The sequence below is a fragment of the Lycium barbarum genome, chromosome 8, assembly GCF_019175385.1.
Source record: "Lycium barbarum isolate Lr01 chromosome 8, ASM1917538v2, whole genome shotgun sequence".
Taxonomy (NCBI): domain Eukaryota; kingdom Viridiplantae; phylum Streptophyta; class Magnoliopsida; order Solanales; family Solanaceae; genus Lycium; species Lycium barbarum.
In genome coordinates, this window is record NC_083344.1 from 55,185,871 (window position 1) to 55,206,508 (window position 20,638).

A 20,638-nucleotide genomic window follows, 5' to 3' on the forward strand; every position below is an offset into this window, starting at 1 on the left:
GTCCTGTAGCTTCCTGTTTATAGATGTAGTGCACAACACACCGATAAACAAGACTCTACTAGACACGGTCTGTAGACACTCCAAGGATGAACTGCCCTGATACCACTTTTGTCACGACTCAACCCGATGGGCCATGACTAGTGCCCAAGCTAGACATTTGTAAAAGCAAGCTATAGACTCATTACGTCATATATCATAATGAACCTGTCTCCTGGGGAGTCACAGCTAACCAAAACATAACAAAATATGCAAGTCGACAAGGTTGCCACTATATACGGGAATATCCAAAACGAACCATGTTGATATAGCTGACCAAAACCTATATACAACCCACACATGTCTATAGACCTCTAAGAGTATAATAGTGAAATATGACGGGACAGGGGCCCCGCCATATCCCTGGATATGCATAAGTCTATATCAAAGGATCTGTACCAAAATGACTCAGGCTCCGCAACAATGGAGCTCTCCAAGCAGCTGAGCAGCAGTCCTAGGCTGGAGGATCACCAAACTGAGTGTCTGTACCTACGGGCATGAAACGCAGCCCCCGAAGAAACGGGGTAAGTACGTGATATGTACTGAGTATATAAAGCATGAAGTACAATAAAGAAGGGACTCAGTGAGTGGAGTCATATACATACATATACACCGTACCTGGCTCTTTAGTAAGGGACTCAGTGAGAAAAGCCAGCTGATTCGTGGTTATGTAAATACATACCGTACCCGGCCCTTTAGTAAGGGACTCGGTGAAATCTATATATATATATACTGTACCCGGTCCTTTAGTAAGGGACTCGGTGAAATGATGCAATGAAAATGTATACGAATGCCAAGCCTTTCATTAGTAACTCATAATCCTGTATGAAAACTCTTTTGTGAATGCACAATCTTGTTATCTCAGAATATCTTTTGAAAGTGTTATTATCAATGTGAGAACACTTAGTACTAGGGGCAATCATGTACAAAATGAATCATCATTTTGGATTCGAGAGAATAGATTGGATGAACTAACACTTGAGGGACCAAAGACAACTATCATGTTAAGTACTATTGAGAACTAGAGTTCATTGGGGTCACATGTGTTCGTCGTTTGTTCATTTTATGTAATTCATGCCAAAGAAGGAAGAAGGGATAACTTTACATACCTTTGTGCTTATCAACGACTCACTATATATATATGTGTGTGTGTGTACTGCCCGTAATACTTCAACCTACATCAAGACATTAAAACTATGGTTAAGCAATGAAAGGGCTTGAAACAGATTTCTAAGCTAGTAGCTCATTTCTAGAAAATCGGGCAGCACCTCCCCTGCATTTCTTTACTTCCGAAATCCAAAGCAGCAACCAACAACAATATTAACAACATCAGCAACTAGCACTATCAATCCAGCTCCTTAATACCATAAGAACAATCCCAAAAATTCATAATTATAGCATAGCGAGCGGCAAGCTCAGTTTCCGATCCTACAACAACAGTTTTGAACTCCTCTTATTTCCAGCATTTATTCACACATTAACAACATCAGAAACAATTAAAATAACAATCAACAACACGTCCAGCCCTCAAACAATACAAGAATAACCTCACAATCCATTAGGTCAACATTTAACAATAGACTAGGACTTCTTGTCTATGTTTCACAAATTCTTGACAATCCAATTTAAGTCAAGCTTCAGCTAGCTCATATACATAAATAATAATTGAAACCTTACCTTGATTAGAAGTCCTCAATCAACTCACAACAAAATCAGCTCCTACATATGTTCACTTCCGCACAAAACGGTTATCATACTATTGTTAATCGACCTGAAACGTAACGACGAACTATGAGCCTACTACTCTTCGATTATATGGGTCTATCCAGCCCTTTTACCTTCCAAAACTTATAGGAACAGTAGCAAAAGAGATAACTCAACAACAACACAAAACAGTCCACAAAACAGCCCAATAAACCTAGTAACTTAAAGTTGATTTTTTATGCGGTCTCTTTCCAATTTCTTACCTTTAAAGTGCTCCAATTAATTCAGTTTGGGGGGGGGGGGGTGGGGGGAAGAAAATAGAAGGTTAACCCTTACCGTTTCTGTAGAAATATTGCTCTTGGTTCAGATTCTAACAAGCTTTAATCTTCCCTTGAACATCAACTTGAAAAGGGATGTAAATCACCTAGAGTTTATGGGGTTTTAGGGGCTGTTTTGTATGAAATGTTAGAAGAATACTTATAAACCCTAAGAGAAAGAGGGATGCTGCCTTGAGAACGTGGGGTGAGATTTTTAGGTTGTTTCTAAGTGTAAATGAGGTGATATATGTATATATATAGTCTCCTAAAAGGTATTGGGCTGATGGGTATTGGGCTGCCCCTAGATCAGCCCATCTCTATCCTTTTCTTTTCTATTTTTAACTAGGTCCATACACTTTAAGTAGGTGCATCACCTACTTGTTGTTAACTTGTCACCTACTCAAGCAAGTAGGACGGAAAGTAAGTGGGTTAAGCAAGCACGTCCGGTAAGCAAGCATCTCGTTTATATTTCCCAAATTTCTTTTCTCTCAACTTAGTCATGTATATGTTGAATGAAAATACAAGATGTAACAATAAGCATGTCTAATATCGTATAACCTCGATGATAATGTCGATGTGAAAGATTAGGACAACTAATCATACAATGAATCTCAAGGTACAAAACTACGAGGTGTAACATGTTTAACACTTCATTAACCATCTAAGGAGCGTTATAACTTTTCCTCAAGACATTATTAAATCAACATTAGCTCGGTACTTTGCAACCCCTTTTCAAAACACGACTCATACTTTACATTCTTCAACGAACTTTCTTCTCTTGCGTCGAATGTCTTTGGAATCTTAATTAGAATCGTTAAGTACCCCTTCTTACTTGTAGGGACATCATATACATCTTACCCTGCGTTAGTCTATCTACCACATGATGACATGAAATTTTTCGAGGTGTAACAAACAACAACAACACTAACGTCAACAACATCATCATCAATACCAAAATACTTGATACAAATCGAATTGGGGAAGAACCAATCCAATATAAAACGCCGAATTTAAAGATAAGAAGAAAAGGGGATGAGGAATAGAGGATAAAAGCAAGACCCAATTAGGGTGAATTTATGGGCAGCCTTGGATATATTAAATCCGACACCTCCAAATCTAATTCAATCCTAAAAGAACCTATACTAATTGAAATCAAGGCAAGAGTGATTCAAATGAATCCACAAATGAACAACCCTTCATGAAATCAATGGAATTAAAGGTTCAAAGACCAACAATGGAATCCACCATTAAAGCTACTAAACTAAGCTAAACCCTTGCTAAACAAACTATGATAATCCTATCATCACTCAAATATTCATCATCAAAATCTAAGTAATGAAAATAACCTAAGTATAATATTTATACTAAGAGACTTAAGAGTTAGGCTAGTTATTACAAGAATGCCATTAATGAGGCAAGGGCCTTATTTAGCTATCTTGAATGTTGGCTTGGAATTCGAAATGATCCCTTCTCGCGCAAATAGCCAACTCCCGACCTTGTCCAAGCTTGCAATTGTAGCCATTTTGCAGTTCTGTCCCTTCTTGCACGTTTAGCCACTTTGCACTTCTACCCTTCTTGCACTTCTAGCCACTTTGAGCTTTTGGCCTCCTTTCTAGTAGCTTCTTCTTCAAGCCTCACCCAAGCTACCTTCCACACATCGTAAGCCATCTTGTGTGGCTTGTATGAGCCTCCAAAGGCCTTAATTGTCTTCCTTCTCATCCATATAGCTTGTAGAGCTTGAAGTTCCATATCTTGGCCTTGGATGTAAGTCTTTAGGTGATATGTGCCAAGTAGGATCATATCATCCTCCCCTTCTTCAAAAGGATTAGTCCTCGAATCCGATCCTAGCAAAACCCAAGGGAAGACATACGAAAACATACTCCTCAAAGATTGAGGGTTAGCACACAAAGTAATAACCACACATACATGCCAAGGATGGACAAAATTTGTGGTACAACCACACATCAATAACAATCATGAATAACATTGGCATACATGAGGTATCAAGAATTTGATCCCTCCAAGGTTCATGACATAAAGATGAAGTAATAAAACCAATGGATGCAAAATACGAAGTATGTAATACGACATTGGTTCTATTTGACATGAAGCACCATGGAAACTCATTTTCCAAACAAGGTGTCCCTAAATCAAACAAGGTAACACCCGGGTCAAATGGGAAGTATAGCCACCTATTAGGGTTAATAACACAACCAACTACCCCACAAGTACCTTTCCCAACATAAGATGCACCCCCAACACAAATAAGAGTGTCATCATATGCGAACAAGTAATAAAGAAAGGTATCACTTAAGATAACTTCCTCATCTATGTCATCCTCCAATGTAGCCTTACTTGTCACGACCCAACCCCGTAGGCCATGACTAGTGCCCAAGCTGGGCACTCGTATACATATCTGTTAGACATAATCAAACTGAAACTAAACATAATCTGGAAGCTTACGAAAACATAACATTATCTCAGGACATCACATACATATATCAAGGCAACCTGTCTCCGGAGGAGTCACAACCATCAAAAGAACATAGTACACAAGCCGACAAGGCTGCCATTACAGACGAGCATATCCATAGCACATCGTTTAGACACAGCTGAATGGAACTTATACACAACCCACACATATGTCTACAAACCTCTAAGAGTATCGATAGCGAAATATGATGGGACAGGGCCCCGCCGTACCCCTGGATAAACATATGCATATACATCATAAGATCTGAACCAAAAGTTTAGACTCCGGAACAACAGAGCTCTCCAAAACAGTTGGGTAGAAGTCCTATGCTGAGGGGTCACCAAACTGACTATCTGTACCTGCGGGCATGAAACGCAGCCCCCCCGAAGAAAGGGGGTCAGTACGGAATATGTACTGAGTATATAAAGCATGAAATACAATAAGAAGGATCATAACTGAAGTAGAGATTACCAGAAACAAGTATAATAATCATGAAATCACTGTACCTGTGCCTTACGAAACAAAATCATGCATATCATTATGATATACCGTACCTGGCCCATTATGGGACTCGGTGCCAGAATCATGTCATCAAATACATATACCGTACCCGGCCCTCTAGTGAGGGACTCGGTGAATAAAGTAGTGTACACGTATACCATACCCGGCCCATCATGGGACTCGGTGCCATAATCATATCATTGTATCATCACATCATCATATCATCATATAACGTACCCGGCCCTCTAGTGAGGGACTCGGTGAATAATGTAGTGAAATTGTGCACGATAACATACCCGGCCCGGGACTCGGTGAAAGACGTAATGACAGCATGCACGAGCAGAGTAGTGAGTGACCATATACAAACCAAGTCATCATCTGAGGCACAATAGAATAAGTAAAATAAAGTAACACTTGAGTGTCAAAGGAGTCGGTCATGTCAAGTATCACTCAAATATCATTATGGATTATGTCAAATGGAGCTTCGGGAATCATAGACACATATCAAGCTAGCATGAAATAGATTATGGAATTCAAGGACTCAGTAGAATGAGCAGAATATCTAACACTCGAGTATCAAAGGCGATAGTCATGTTAAGTATCCTTTAAATGTCATTATGGACTATATCAATAGAGCCTTAGGAATCATAAACATGTATCAAGATAATATGAAATAGCTTATAGAAGTCAAGGACATTAGTCATCGTAGAGTTTCTAAGAATAGGATCTTATGTATATCGACTACTATCCAACGTATAGAAAACTTGAGAGGGAAGCTCAATCATTATAAGAGTTCTAACATCAAGAAGTGAATAGGAATCATGAATCACACTCGAAACTTACGAATAGAATTACCCCAAAGCTCATATCATTCGTCACTTATATCTAAGACATGCCAAAAGAAAGAAGGGACAACTTTACATACCTGTTAACGATTAATCGCAAACCCTTTAGCCTATTTAATATAAAAGTAACGCTATCGTTAGTAACTATACTTTCTAGTTCGTAATTCCGCAGCCCATCGCTTATAGAACTCATTCTTTAACTTATACTTTCTCGATTAGGGTTTTCATTAGTTAAGAACTTAACGAAAATCGGGCAGCATTTCCCCTATATATTCGCCTAACCCGAACTTCCAATTATCCTCCTGTTATCACAGAAATACCAACAATGACAGTAATAGCAATATTTATATAGAACCCTTACAATTCAACCCATAAACAACTCTGACAATCCAATAACCCTTTTAAATCCTTTTCAACCCACAATTTCGTATAACAACGATTTCATGCAATTTCTTACTTCCAATTTCATCCAATCCAATTTTAATCCCTCCATTACAACACCCTTAATACAATTATACTACAAAACAAGAAAATCTTACCTTAATTTTCTCGGAGGAATTTCTACACTTAATTGCTCCAATTTCACCATTTCGTCTTCCTTAATTCAATATCCAATGTTTCTATCACCTCCTTGAATTTGTAATTCAATGGGAACCTGATCACAACATGCAACAAAAATATTTTTGTCCTTCCATCCATGGCTGGCCGTGAGCAGCCATGGAAATGCCCCTATTTTTTTTTCTTTCTTTCTAAGTTTCATTTTTTAGAAAATGAAATGAAATACTTGTTGATTTACTAATCAACCACATATATATGGTCCCCCTTCTAATGACACGTCCCCCCCCCCCCCTCTAATGACTCATCAAATGATTTTCTTGAATTGTTATTATTATTCTTTTCGGGTGGGGCCCACAATGGTAATTAAATTAATTAATTTTAATTAATCACTAATCCCTACTTAATAATCTAATCATAATTAATTAGTCCCTAATTTCCAATAATATTTCTACACTAAATAAAATTTATAAACAATTTGTGTACTAATTAAAATTGAAAATTAAAAGTTCCTATTTCATGTCCGAAAATAATCCCGTCTTTAATTTGAGTCGATTTGCTTGCGAATAATTCGACGTACAAAAATACGGGGTATAACATCCTTCCCCCCTTTAGAACATTCGTCCTCGAATCTTAAACTGGTCCTGAACTCCCAATACTTTCTCAAGTGTTCTTTTATTGAATTATGCCTTCACATGACTCTTTCGTTGGTCGATTCCCTTCAATTCACTATAACGCATTTCGGATCTCTAAGTAACCATTCCTGTAATATTTCTTTTTTCTATTGCTTCCCGAGGTAATAATTCCACGTCATTGTTTTTACTCTCCTCTTTACTTCGCAGTCGGTTGTCAGTTGTATTGCAAGCTCTCCTACCGAAGGATTACTCTTTCCCTTGACTGCATACTGTTCAATTGTACTGTCACTGATTGATTCGGACTTGTATTCATGGTGCACTTAGTCATGACTCGACTCTTTCTTTTTCTATAATTACTCCCTTGAGATGATGATTCGTTCACTTCACTTTACCTTCTTATCTTTAAACAAGATCTTGTAACGCGCAGACATCCCTCATCGGTCTATTAGATTTTACAATTCCTAGAGTATTTCATACCTCCGGTATTTGTAGACCCCTCACAGACTCTACGGGTAAAATGAAATTTCCCAGAGGGTAACATTCTTGTACTCCAATATCCTTGCTTTACTCCGCTGTGGCTGTCCGTATTCTGAAATCCTCAGCATCACGTGTCACTTTCTGACTTTCTTTTAAAGGTCTTTAACTATCACTTGCTTTTATTTCTTGACCTCGATCTTTAGGGTTGGCTATCAAATAGCGCTAGGGTCCCCTTATATTATGACTCTACTGTCATCCAGTAACCAGTAACCCGCTTGTTCTGATTGTCTCGGTTAAATCATTTCGTAATCTCCCTTACCCTAACTGGCAATACTTTAGGCATATTATCTCGTGTCGTTTATCTATTTTTGACTCAAACTCTTTTATTGCCCCTTTACTCAAATTTACTCTTAGTTCTCGTATCACGCATCCTATTGCAATCTTTACAAGAGTATGTGTAGGTGCTCAAATCAGCCCGGAAAATACCTTAGCGTCGTTCCACTAGTCTTTATGCTTTACCCTGTATTCTTCTCTTGTACCTTTACAATGGTATCGGGGCCCAACTATGGCTTTTTCCCTCAGTACTAATTATATCTCTTTAGTTTTGCCTCAAACCATCTTACACCTTTCTTTGATGTATCCAAAATATCGCTATCGCATTGTTGTTACTGAATTCTTACTCTTCTTATCAAGTACTCGCTTGGTCTCATTCTTAGCATACAAATATTCGTAGGTTGCATAACTATTCGTGTACAATTTTTACAAAGTGCATCCAATCTTAGTCGTAGTCTTTCCTTCTCCTGGCTTATTCTGCTCTACATATCTTATTGTACTAACACTCACTTGCTGTCTATTTCGTCATACTTCTTTCTCTTCCTCTATTCACCATTCATTTTTCTCATATTCTACTATAAGAGATTCCCTATTCCTTCTTCTTTGTTACTTACGTGTCACAATATCATTGGCCAATAACTCTGTTGCCAACGTCTTAACTTCTAATCCAGTATAGCCTTGCTATCCCTTATAATATCTTTTAAGTTACTCATTACCACTCTCTTGTCATATTCTTCCATTTGATAAGCATCCACCTTCTGATGTTATATTATCCAAGGTGTTTACAAATAATTCTCAGCACTGTCTCAAATGCCATCTTGACTTCTACCCGTTTATTGCTGGCCTTCAAATCTCACTGACTTGTTTCAACAAGGGATCTCACTTAAAGTTTAAGTATTTACATTAAGCGTGTTGCAGTGTTAGTTGATTTCATCTTACACTTGCATTTCTCTCATCCGCATCCCCCCTTTAGGGTGTACCCACATCATTATCTATTTATATTCTACTCTATGTCCCCATTTCAAATTCATATGATTCTTTTCCAATACATTTGGTATACTACACCATATCCATGTCTTTTCTTTATCATCTATAAGTTAGATTACCCATGTATGAAACTCTAACACAATCACGAGGCGATGAGAACTCTCGATATATAGTACAAAATCTCGTCTGATGGTTGGTACTCGAGTAATGTAATTAATGTAGCAATTTATCCGAAGCAACATTCCATTCATTCCAATCAGTAATTAGCTAATGCTTATAGTCGTTTCAAATTCTCCATTCGGTAGCACTTATATTCTAATAATAAGTGTCCCAAGCTTTCTTATAGCACTATCTTTATCCCAACGGATATAACCTATTTCCTCTAACAACCTCACAATACACCAGTTGTTTCGCAAATCTACAATCCTTCTCCTTAAAGGATTTCTCTATTTTCCGAGGTGAAGTCACATACACGCTGTACTCCTTTATGCCTCATGCTCTTTCATTCTTGTTGTATACCCAACGCTAACTTCTAAAATGCTCAAAATCATATCAAGGTCGTCTTAATAGTAGTCTTGTCCTATCACCTTCTCGTCGTACTACACCTTAAGTTCGTAGCTATATATTTCCTTTTTATTCTATACTCATACTCAATTAATTACGTCTGTCTTGGGTGCTTCCTTTAGTATTCCTTTCATTTCTCCAGTCTATGTCCATCTTTTATTTTGTGCACGAGGAATCTCATGCTACTCTTGTATCCTTCGGGAAACACTACTTTGACATAACCCCCCTTCCTCACTTTCGAAACATATTCTGTTCATCTCTATTTGTTCTTATCATACTAGTCATTTCTGGCATTCATTCTATCTCGTTGCTCAACTTCCTTTAGGTTGGTCTTTCACAATTCTGTCGCTTATTTTACTCATTTTCTTAGCTATACACGTCATAACACATCGCTACACTGTAATCCCACTCGCTTTTTTCTTATCTTCTTCCTTCTATTAACTCCTTCACTTCCTGTGCTCGCTTTTACTTTTGTTACCACTTGATCTCTATTCTGAACTTTCCCTATATGACTTGTAGGTCTTTCTTATTCGTTCTACATCTGTTTTTTCCGTTTCACACTAATCAGATCATATCCTTTACTTACTTCCTTGCTAGGCTTTACTCATTTCTATAACAATCCTTATGGTATTCACATTACATCATGTTCGTACTCCATCCTATAACGTAACACTCCTTAACCTTATTCACGATTCATACTATGTTTTAATTAAACTCTGTGGACTAGGCGTACCTAACCCGTCGCCCTTTCTGATCAATCTTATTCTTAATATCTCACAAGCTGTCTTATCAATACTTCCATGATTTGTCATAGTTCTTCCTTCTCCGTACTTTTATCTCAGTCATACTATTAGTCCTTTTAACTGTAAACTCGTCGTAATTTATCCCTACTTATCAGTTCACCCGATACCTCAATAAAATGTTTTATTAAGAGTTGCCACCTTTTTCTATATCATCCCTTAGTATCACAAGCCTTTCTGAATCATCCTAGCATTTCATCAATAACACGTGGAACACATGATCCATGACAGCTCACAAGTTTGAGTTTTCCTTCCACGAATTCCATCTCCAATTAGTTGATTAAAACTAATAAAATCCAAGAACACAAGAACACTCCCACTCCAAGGTTACGTCACCATGAAGCGTCCTCTGAAACCACACAAGAAGAACTAGAATTCGACAAGCACCACGAGACTTCCATCGCTTAACTCACATAGTTTACCCTCAGAATTGTTTTTTGGGTCATGAACGAACTATTTAGTTCACAAACTACTTGTTGTATGCTTTGTACTCTTCCAATAAAGTGAAACTTAATTGCTGGACATTTTCACCCTTCAACGTGAGCCTTTTTCTAAGGCAAAATGTGGTTGGAAAGTATTCTGGCCCGTTCAAATGAATTCCAAACTTTGCTACTCATATATGCTTTTTCGAAATAAAATTTTCCAAATAAGAATGGTGCCTCTTACGGATGACATGGAGGGTATCTCTTAAAGCTTTAATCCAACATAATAAATTTTCCCTATCGGTATCGACTTTCACGACATATTATGAACTTATATCTCATTCTCTTCTTTTTCTATTTCTGGGAAAATTAGGGCAGAGTTTCTGTACTTCTTACTATCCCAAAACCTGCACGCAGGAAATACCAACAATGCCTCACAGGGCCAACATATATACGCATATATCATATCGTATCATAGCCACACAGGGCTCCCCATTTCCAGTAAAAAGTATAAAGGTGTCGGAACTCACCTCACATATTGCACCTCGAGACGTACCTGATCCTTTAACGATCTGTCCTGTTATACCTTCCTATCTACCTTCCCTTTCATTATTCAACTTTACATTTCAATCATACTTCAATATTCTTACCTTATCCGACATGCATCTTTCGCACCGTTGCTTACCTGTGTACTTTGTAACTTCCAGTATCATCAGTCATTTTCCCCGGTCGATGTCGTTCTTCAGTGGAAATCAAGGGTTACTATAAGGAATTTCATTTCCTATGGCTGGGCTCTATCGCACGATCTTAGATATGAAAGAAAGGTAACATCCTAAATGTCCTGTAGCTTCCTGTTTATAGATGTGGTGCACAACACACCGATAAACAAGACTCTACTAGACACGATCTGTAGACACTCCGAGGAAGAACTACTCTGATACCACTTTTGTCACCACCCAACCCCGTAGGCCGTGACTAGTGCCCGAGCTGGGCACTCGTATACATATCTCTTAGACATAATCAAACTGAAACTAAACATAATCTGGAAGCTTACGAAAACATAACGTTATCTCAGGACATCACATACATATATCAAGGCAAACTGTCTCCTGAGGAGTCACAACCATCAAAAGATAACATAGTACACAAGCCGACAAGGCTGCCATTACAGACGAGCATATCCATAGCACATCGTTTAGACACAGCTGAACGGAACTTATACACAGCCCACACATATGTCTACAGACCTCTAAGAGTATCGATAGCGAAATATGATGGGACAGGGCCCCGCCGTACCCCTGGATAAACATATGCATATACATCATAAGATCTGAACCAAAAGTTTAGACTCCGGAACAACGGAGCTCTCCAAAACAGCTGAGTAGAAGTCCTATGCTGAGGGGTCACCAAACCGACTATCTGTACCTACGGGCATGAAACGCAGCCCCTCGAAGAAAGGGGGTCTGTACGGAATATGTACTGAGTATATAAAGCATGAAATACAATAAGAAGGATCATAACTGAAGTAGAGATTACCAGAAACAAGTATAATAATCAAGAAATCACTGTACTTGTGCCTTACGAAACAAAATCATGCATATCATTATCATATACCGTATCCGGCCCATTATGGGACTCGGTGCCAGAATCATATCATCATATCATCATATACATATACCGTACCCGGCCCTCGAGTAAGGGACTCGGTGAATAAAGTAGTGTACACGTATACCGTACCCGGCCCATCATGGGACTCGGTGCCATAATCATATCATCGTATCATCACATCATCATATCATCATATCATCATATAACGTACCCGGCCCTCTAGTGAGGGACTCGGTGAATAATGTAGTGAAACTGTGCATGATAACATACCCGGCCCGGGACTCGGTGAAAGACGTAATGACGGCATGCACGAGCAGAGTAGTAAGTGACCATATACAAACCAAGTCATCATCTGAGGCTCAATAGAATAAGTAAAATAAACTAGCACTTGACTGTCAAAGGAGTCGGTCATGTCAAGTATCACTCAAATATCATTATGGATTATGTCAAATAGAGCTTTGGGAATCATAGACACATATCAAGCTAGCATGAAATAGCTTATGGAATTCAAGGTCTCAATAGAATGAGCAAATATCTAACACTCGAGTATCAAAGGCGATAGTCATGTTAAGTATCCTTTAAATGTCATTATGGACTATATCAATAGAGCCTTAGGAATCATAAACATGTATCAAGATAATATGAAATAGCTTATAGAAGTCAAGGACATTAGTCATTGTAGAGTTTCTAAGAATAGGAGCTTATGTATATCGACTACTATCCAACGTATAGAAAACATGAGAGGGAAGCTCAATCATTTTAAGAGTTCTAACATCAAGAAGTGAATAGGAATCATGAATCACACTCGAAACTTATGAATAGAATTACCCCAAAGCTCATAGCATTCGTCACTTATGTCTAAGATATGTCAAAAGAAAGAAGGGACAGCTTTACATACCTGTTAACGATTAATCGCAAACCCGTTCGCTTCGTCGCCCCTTTAGCCTATTTGATATAAAAGTAACGCTATTGTTAGTAACAATACTTTCTAGTTCGTAATTTCGCAGTCCATCGCTTATATAACTCATTCTTTAACTTATACTTTCTCGATTAGGGTTTTCATTAGTTAAGAACTTAACGGAAATCGAGCAGCATTTCCCCTATATATTCGCCTAACCCGAACTTCCAATTATCCTCCTGTTATCACAGAAATACCAACAATGACAGTAATAGAAATATTTATATAGAACCCTTACAATTCAACCCATAAACAACTCTAACAATCCAATAACCCTTTTTAATCCTTTTCAACCCACAATTTCGTATAACAACGATTTCATGCAATTTCTTACTTCCAATTTCATCCAATCCAATTTTAATCCCTCCATTACAACACCATTAATACAATTATACTACAAAACAAGAAAATCTTACCTTAATTTTCTCGGAGGAATTTCTACACTTAATTACTCCAATTTCACCATTTCTTCTTCCTCAATTCAATATCCAATTTTGCTATCACCTCCTTGAATTTGTAATTCACTTGGAACTTGATCACAACATGCAACAAAAATATTTTTTTCCTTCCATCCATGGCTGGCCGTGAGCAGCCATGGAAATGCCCCTATTTTTTTTCTTTCTTTCTAAGTTTCAATTTTTAGAAAATGAAATGAAATACTTGTTGATTTACTAATCAACCACATATATATGGTCCCCTTTCCAATGACACGTCCCCCCCCCCCCTCTAATGACTCATCAAATGATTTTCTTGAATTGTTATTATTCTTTTTTCGGGTGGGGTCCACAATGGTAATTAAATTAATTAATTTTAATTAATCACTAATCCCTACTTAATAATCTAATCATAATTAATTAGTCCCTAATTTCCAATAATATTTCTACACTAAATAATATTTATAAACAATTTGTGTACTAATTAAAATTGAAAATTAAAAGTTCCTATTTCATGTCCGAAAATAATCCCGTCTTTAATTTGAGTCGATTTGCTTGCGAATAATTCGATGTATAAAAATATGGGGTATAACATCACTATTCGGTTCAAGAACAAAATCATCCAATAGGCTATTATGAAGTTGAACATGAAAGGAAGAATTAGCAATTTCTAAGCAAGAATCACCTTCCTTTTTAACACTTTCCCTCCCCATAAGTTGATCACAATTCCTCAAAGGAAGATCTCCATCATAGGGAAGATTGTCATCATCCCATAGTGGATTACAAAACACATTATAGCCTCTAAAGGTGGCTACATGCTCAACATTGCAATACCAACCACTATGCATATCATCCTCACTAGTTATGTTATCATCGAATAGGACATTATCTTTTAAGAGAGAAGAATCTATGAACAACGAAGATTCAGATCATGCAATTCCACTCTCATAAAGACAAAGGTCACTTTCCACAACACTTTCATGCACACGACTAGGTAAATGATCAATTATATCAACATCATCACTAAATTGAGGGTCATTAAGCACATCACAAGGTTCCTCAAACAGTGGATTTTCATAGCAAACAAATTGATCAACACAAGTAACCACACTAGTTGGATGCAAATCAATCTTGCTAGAAGAATCAATTCGGTCATCGCTAGGATCAAATAGTGGGTGTCCTAACATCTCACATGACAATGTACTAACACGCATATCAAGAGGATCAACACTAGGTGGACACAACTTGCACTCAAAGAAAGAGTCAAGATAGTCATCAATAGGATCAACTAGTGTTGGATCACCCATAACAACTACGTTGTAAATTTTCATTATAGCACTAGGTATACCACAAGGAAAAGACTCATGAAGCTCATTTAGGGAAAAGCTATCATTTATACTCACTTCAACAATATGTTCATTCACATCATTTAGAGAGTTAAGATTAGCTATTGTACCTTGAAGTTCACATTCATCTTTTTTGCCTCGGGTTTCATCTTTGGAACTTACTTTCCCCTTGGAGAAGCTCTCAACTACCTCAAAATCCTTTCATGGTTGAGGTTCATTATTTGGCTTGCTTCCGATAATACCCGCACTATCAACAAGACGACCAGAAAAGAAATAAAAGCTACAAGGGTTAGAAAGAGGTTCTGACAACTCTCTCACATCATTCTTCACTTCCTCTCCTTTTTCGTCTCTAGAGTTTTCACTTTTCACTCCCTTACCCCTCTCAATCTTTTCACTCTCAATTTCTTGGGAGTTGGAACAAGTGCCAAGTATTCCTTTAGACGGGTTAGGGGAATTCTCCACTTCATCCCCCTCTTTTGCTTCACAAGGGTTGGGTTTCTTCCCTTTCAATTGTTCCTCCTTGAGCATTCGGAGGAGTATTTCCCTTATGTACTTGAAGTCTTCTTTTATCTCCTTTAACCCACTACTTGTGCTTGTTTCTTCTTTGGGTCCATTCCTCGCTTGAGGCCCCTCATTCCCCCTACTTCCTTCACCTATCGTCACTCCTCTCCTACCTTCCATAACATAACCACCTTGAGAACATGGTTACCTCGGATTAGGATAAGAGGTAATGATTCATTGTATTCCTTGGAGTAGGATAAGATGTCGGATTTGAGTAACCGCCATAATAATTTCCATGGCCATGATGGCCACCTCCCCTACACACTTATCTTCTCCTACCCTCCATATCATAACCATATTGGGAATTTGGTGCCTCCGGATTAGGGTAAGAATTGTATGCCCTTGTGTTTCTTGAAGGTGGACATGTATACTCTCTTCTCCTTCTAGGCGGACTCTTACTCGGCCAAATCCACACACTTATACCTTTTTTCTTGGAATAGGAAGTATCACAAGCCGATGTACATGAATATCTACTAGAGGATCCCACATAAGAGTTTTGTTCAATCCCATTATCTTCACAAGTATATTCACCACAAAGCGCATAGCCATTAGGCTCATAATCACCATATTCTTCCCATTCTTGCAAGTTCTCACCGAGTGGTTCAAATCGAAAGTGTGAGGAAGGAACATACCTCAATTCACCCCCATGTCCATGGTGTGTAGGATGAGACTCTTCATGCTCGTATCCACTATAGGACTCTTCATCATACCCATCTACTCCTTCTTCTTCATAAGCTTCATGAGGTGTTGCCTCACAATTGCCCTCGGAGTAGTATTCTTCATGTCATGACCCAACCCCATGGGCCATGACTAGTGCCCGAGCTGCACACTCGTATACAAACCTGTTAGATATAGTCAGACTGAAACTAAGAACAATATGGAAACTTGTAAAGGCAACTAAAGATTCATAACGCCACATATCATTATAAACCTGTCTCCTGAGGAGTCACAGCTAACCAACACATAACATAATACGCAAGCCGACAAGGCTGCCACTATATACGGAGATACCCAAAACGAGTCATATCGACATAGCTGACCAAAACCTACATACAACCCACATATGTCTACAGACCTCTAAGAGTGTAAAAGTGAAATATAACGGGACAGGACCCCGCCGTACCCCTAGAAATGCATAAGTCTACATCAGAAGATATGTACCAAAATAATCTAGGCTACGAAACAATGGAGCTCTCCAAACAGCTGAGAAGAAATCCTAGGCTGGAGGATCACCAAACCGAGTGTCTGTACCTGCGGGCATGAAACGCAGCCCCTCGAAGAAAGGGGGTCAGTTATGTACTGAGTATATAAAGCATGAAGTACAATAAAGAAAATCATAACTGAATAAAAGATTACAGGAGGCAAGTATGATAATCAAAGATACCAATGCACTTGTGCCTTACGAGATGAGAATCATGCATGTCTATATCATATACCATACCCGGCCCATTATGGGACTCGGTGAATAAAGTCATCACATACCATACCCGTCCCATCATGGGACTTGGGGCCATAATCATGTCATCATATATATATATATGCGTACCCGGCCCTCTAGTGAGGGACTCGGTGAACAATGCAGTGAAACTGTGCACGAAAATATACCCGGCCTGGGACTCGGTGAAAGATATATTAACGGCATGAACAAGTAGAATAATGAGAAATCATATGCAAACTAAATCATCATCCGAGACTCAATAGAATAATTAGAATGAGCTAACACTTGAGAATCAAAGACAACAGTCATGTCAAGTACCCATCGAATATCACTATGGATCATATCAAATAGAACTTGAGGAATCATAGACACGTATCAGGACGTAATGAAATAGCTTCTGGAAATCAAGAACATTAGCCATCCTAGTGTCTCTAAGAATAGGAGCTTCTTTGGAGTTTATACATCCATCGTCTGTTCGTCTCATATAGATCATGCCAAAAAGAAAGAAGGGTTAGCGTTACATACCTTTGACGTTTAATCTGTGATTTGATATGTATACGCTGCTCGAAGTACCTCAACCAATATTAAGACGTTAAGAACTATAGTTAAGCTACGGAAAAACTTAAAACGTATTTCGAAGTTAGTAACTCGTTTCTAGAAAATTGGGCGGCATTTCCCCTATATCGCTCACTTCCCTCACATCCAAGCTAACTATACCACAACCATAATGACATCAACAACTACATGTCCAAGTTACCATGTCAAGAACTAATAAAAGCAAGATCCAAGAACACTTCGAAATGGCCCGTACAACATTCCAAATCAGTCCACACGTTACAACATTCAATAATAGTTAACATAACGACCACGACATATTCAAGTTATTCCTAATGATTTATAGCCACAACACATCATCGAAATGACCTTATAATAGTCCAACAATTACAACTACCCAAAATTAATCTTTCGGACTACTAGAGGTACATTTTAAACTTATCTTTTCTTCCGAATCGAGCAACACAACAATCAGTAACTATTATCCATATACAAGCAAATCCGATCAATAACTTAACAACAACATGCCCCAAACAGCCCATCAATTACAACAACACAATTACTTAGTTATAACTACACCTTTAATTCTTCAACTCAACAAGAACAACCCAACAACCTCATGAACACCTAATCCAATTCATGTCTCAACAATCTCATAAAAACAACTACAACTTTAAATATCAAGATTCCTTCATTTTTAACACATAATCCATAACAACAATAACCACAACAACAATCAAACCTAATCCACCATTATTAAATTAAGACAACTCCAATTCTGCCCAATTACAACGTCAACAATAATCATGCAATTTTCTTACTTCCAATTTCGTCTAATACAATTTAATCTCTCCATTACAACATCATTAACTCCAACTACATTACAAGAAGAAGAAATCTTACCTTAAATTAGTTAGGACGGATTCTACAATCACTTGCACCAATTGTACCACTTCTTCTTCCTTAATTTAAATTCTAACATGGCTGCCCCATCCCATAGGAACAAGGTCTTCAATTCAAAAAAATAAGAAAGTTGCTGTTCACTTTATAAAGGAGAGGGCTGGAACGTTTTTGCCTTATGAACAAGGTAAATTGAACATGCTACCTACTCCTAATTTCAACAAGAAAATGAAACTAGATCATTAAATTTCCCTTCCAATCACTTGGAGTTAGGCGTGAGCAGCCATGATTGTTTGGTTCTTGCTTTCAATTGAATTAGAGAAGATGAAATGAAGTGTATGACTACTAATTAGTCATCACTTATATATATATATATATGTTGCCTACCCACTTGACATGTCGCCAGCCCACTGGACATGTGTCCTACTATGGCATGCACCAATCAAATTCAGCCACGTTGTAGTGGGGCCCACTTAATGGCCTAATTAAGTTAATTAATCATTAATTCCCACTTAATAATCTAATCATGGTTAATTAATCCCTAATCTTCACTAATGTTTCTACACTAATTGTAATTAATGTGCAAACCGTGCACTATTAAAATCGGGATTAAAAAGTCCTTGTCTCATATCTCAAAAATAATCTTGTCCTTGAACTTATGTCGATTAGCTTACGAATAATCCAACGTGCAAAAATACGGGATATAAAATCCTTCCCCCCTTTAGAACATTCGTCCTCGATTGTTAAACTAGTTCTATAGGGTCCTATCTAAATTTCGGGAAAGTCCTACCAACCTGTATCCAACAACCCATAGATTCCTCACACGGCCACAATATCAATAGTCTCATCTATCAATCAATATAGTCAAGTAAGGGATTAATATTACCTATAGACGTAGGGAACAAGTAAGGATACTTATTCTTCATCTCACCTTCGGCTTTCCAGGTCATCTCTTCCCTATTATTGTTTCGGCACAATACTTTGACGGAAGCCACATCCTTAGTACGCAACCTTCTAACTTGACGATCAAGTACAGCTATAGGGTTCTCCTCATAAGACAACTCCTCTGTTACCTAGAGATCATCTACCGAGAATACTCTAGAAGGGTCACCAATACATTTATGAAGCATTGATACATGAAAGACCGAATGTACCGCTTCCAAATCAGATGGTAGGTCCAACTCATAGGCAACCTTGCCTACCCTACGAATAATTTGGTAAGGCCCAATGTATCTCTGGCTAAGCTTCCCTTTCTTGCCGAACCTCATCACACCCTTCATGGGTGACACCTTAAAGAACACCCAATCACCAATCTGAAACTCTAAGTGTCGACGTCGGTTATCTGCATATGATTTCTGTCGACTCTGGGCTGCCAATAATCTTTCCTGAATGAGCTTTACCTTATCAACAGCTTGCTGGATCATGTCTGGGCCTATCAATTTAGTCTCACCAACATCAAACCAACTGATAGGTGACCTGCACTTCTTCCCATATAAGGCCTCATACGGTGCCATATGGATATTAGAATAGTAGCTATTATTATAAGCAAACTCGATAAGTGGAAAATGATCGTCCCAGCTACCTCTGAAGTCAATAATACAGGCTCACAACATATCTTCTAGCGTCTGAATAGTACGCTCAGCCTGTCCGTCAGTCTGAGGGTGAAATGTTGTGCTAAGTCTCACCTGTGTCCCCAATACCTTCTGGAATGATCTCCAGAAGTTAGCTGTAAACCGAGCTCCTCTGTCCGATATAATAAATGTGGGAACCCCATGAAGTCTCACTATCTCCTTGATGTATAACCTTGCATAGTCCTCAGCTGAATAGGTAGTCCTAACTGGAAGAAAATGGGCTGATATTGTCAGCCTATCAACAATAACCCATATTGTTACACCTCGGAAATTTTTCCGTACTTGTGTGATGAGTAGAACAATGAAGGACTTGAGTGTATGGTGTTTTACTAAGTCGGGAATGGCTAATTTTGCATTTTTGGAAATAATAAAGTTGCAGAAAATTTTTCTGCCAGTGGTCGTATATGGCACTATACGGCCCGTAAAGTGATTTACGGACCGTATAGTGCAATCGTATTCCATCATTCCAAAAATCTCAACTTTCTGCCCAGCGTTGATATGGTTAAATACGACCCAGTTTACGGCCCGTAAACTAGTTTACGGACCGTAAACCAGGTC